Source organism: Strix uralensis, chromosome 20 (assembly GCF_047716275.1).
Source record: "Strix uralensis isolate ZFMK-TIS-50842 chromosome 20, bStrUra1, whole genome shotgun sequence".
Taxonomy (NCBI): Eukaryota; Metazoa; Chordata; class Aves; order Strigiformes; family Strigidae; genus Strix; species Strix uralensis.
Genome location: NC_133991.1, coordinates 10106516 through 10108932, shown reverse-complemented (window position 1 = coordinate 10108932; position 2417 = coordinate 10106516). Strand labels below are relative to the sequence as shown.

General features: G+C 42.2%; 1 long non-coding RNA gene across 1 annotated transcript; it reads left to right on the top strand.

Annotated features, from left to right (window-relative positions):
• The first annotated feature begins 147 nt into the window (after positions 1 to 147).
• Positions 148 to 1488, top strand: LOC141952652 (uncharacterized). Its single transcript, XR_012631677.1, has 2 exons — positions 148 to 306; positions 454 to 1488. It is a non-coding gene; the product is annotated as an uncharacterized LOC141952652 (long non-coding RNA).
• Positions 1489 to 2417: the final 929 nt, after the last annotated feature.

The window sequence follows — 2417 nt, the reverse complement described above, 5'->3', positions numbered from 1 at the left end:
GGATTGGGCTTCGGGTTTTGAAAACAGAATGATTTTCTGATCACAAAGAGGGTCCTGTGTAACGCACCCAGTAGCAACCGAGTTGAGGCTGATTTCTGATTACAAGTGCAACTTAATGAACCAGATCTCTTGATCTGCAGTGCTTGATTGAGCACACTGCTATGTGCTGACAAAACCAGAGTTTTCTCTCTGAAGCATCGTGTGGCTGTATACATTCTCGGTTCTGAGATGAATTTATGTGTTTTTTAGAGACGTGTCCTGAAGAGCAGAAATCTCCTTAGAGGAACAGCTGCCTTTGCCATTCAGGTGAGCCTCTCTGTGAATTAAATTGGGCTTTTGGTGTCTTGTCTTCCACACCGAGGAGGCGAAAGGAGCAATATGAAATCCCATTCCCTTCAACTTGTAGTTTGATAGTAGAAAAAAAAAAAAAGCATAACATGTTTTCCCCTACAGGATAATTGCTTTGGATCAGAGCTCTCCTCCATGATTAAAATGGATAGCAAGTAAATTCTAATACATCACCTGCTTTCTGCTGCGTGTACACAGCCTGTGGATTGCAACCCTTTTTGGCCACATCAACAATGGTAAAGCTTGGACTTCCTTTAACTGCTGCAGCAAGAACAGAAGAAAATCTACTTTGTAACTCAGTTTGTATTGGTTTTCCACCATCCTTGCATGTAAGGGCAGTATCAGTATCTCCAAACTGAACTGTTTTCTGAACGTAACACCCTCACCAAGCTGACTGTGTGGTGGGGTTTTTTCTGCGCATACACGCTTTCATAAGCAAAAGAATTTCTTGCTCTGTTGCATTACACGGTTTCCAGCGTTACAGACAAAATGATTATAATTCTGTGGACTGCTGTTACCGCTCAGGCACTTAAATTTTTTCCATGCTGGAGTGTGGAGCACTGTTGCAGCCCATGTAGTGTATGTTTTTCCTTGCTCATTAAATTTAACAAGGTAATTTCTTGTTTTCTTTTTTCTTAGTGCTTTTGTGATTTAGTGTTGAACTGATTTGACTGATTAAGGAGATTAATTGCTGTGCAAAAAGCTAATGAGAAAAAGGCAGTGTTCTCCAGAGATTGCAAGTGCAGCAATACATTCCCTGCCAGTGTTAGACAAGAGTATGAGAAAATCTGGTCAGTATTACGAAGGTGCCTGTTGTTTAATTACACCACACTTTTGGTAGGCCTCATCCAAAAAAAAAAAAAAAGTCCCTGGATATAATTGAGTTTTGGATTAGGATTTTGATGCGCACAGCAACTTCCTATTTAACTTTCCTTGTGAGAAATACTGTTCAGGTGCAGGAGGTGTGAAGATTGTCCCTGTCCTGTTTTAGCAGACACTGGGATTTCAGTTGCCTGCGTCCCGCTGCACGTACCACATGTTGCTTTTTTGTTCCTGTTCACGTAGGGCAGTGCTGCCTGTCTGTAACTGCTAGTTAATTTGGTTTAATAATACTAATAAAAGTTTCCAAGGTTATTGTGCTACCATGTGGTTCTTTTTCTGGTTTTGGAGGTTCTTTTTTTGGGGTTCTTTTTTGGTTTTGGGTTTGTGGGGGTTTTTTTAACTTGTTATTAATTGTGTTTCCCATCATCAGACTGTCTGTACAACTAGATACCGATAGAGCTACTCCAGGGAAGATGCTGCAAACTTTCTTCAGAAGTGGTCAGCTAAAAACCTTTCATCCCTTCAGTGATGTCATGGTAGCGACAGAGCCTGAGCACAAGTGCCAGCAGGAAGGAGGCTGCAGTTTGAGTTCTGCACCTCAGGTTAACAGCAGTGCCAGCGCCTGGGAAATGGGGTCACTTTTGTGCATTACACAGTTCTGTCCAGGCAAAAGTTTTAATATTTTCTAACCCAGGCTCCTATCAACCACAGGTTTTCTCTGTGTGTGAGTTCTGTCTCCTTGCTGCAGGCAGAAGAACTTTATATTCTTGATATAAGCTGGAAGAAGATCCTACTTCAGCTCGGCCTGGGGCGGTGCAAAGCGTCATGTTAGGTGCAGCCTGTCGCAAGGAACGCAGGGTAACAACTAACGATGCAAAAGTTAAACTGCCATTTATTGTGTGATGCTGTCCTTAGTGGCTGGTGAGTGACAAGTAGCTGAGGGTCATTCCTGCTCACTTTGGGCAATGACGTTTTGTTATGTTTCATCGACTCGCTCAATTAAGTAACAGTTAATTAAAACTTGGAGGGCTGCAGCAGCATGGCGGAGCGGAGCAAGCACACGTGCATTTTTACATGCACGCAATTATGAATCGCTCTGGTTTGCAACATTTGAAATCTCCTCTGCTTCCTGGATTTCTCTTTCCATTTTATCTGTCAGACTGTGAGCGGACTGTGAACCATTTCTCTATCTTTTTTTAATCTTAATGTGGGGAATTTTTATTTCTGTTGGTAGAGAGCCTTTCAAG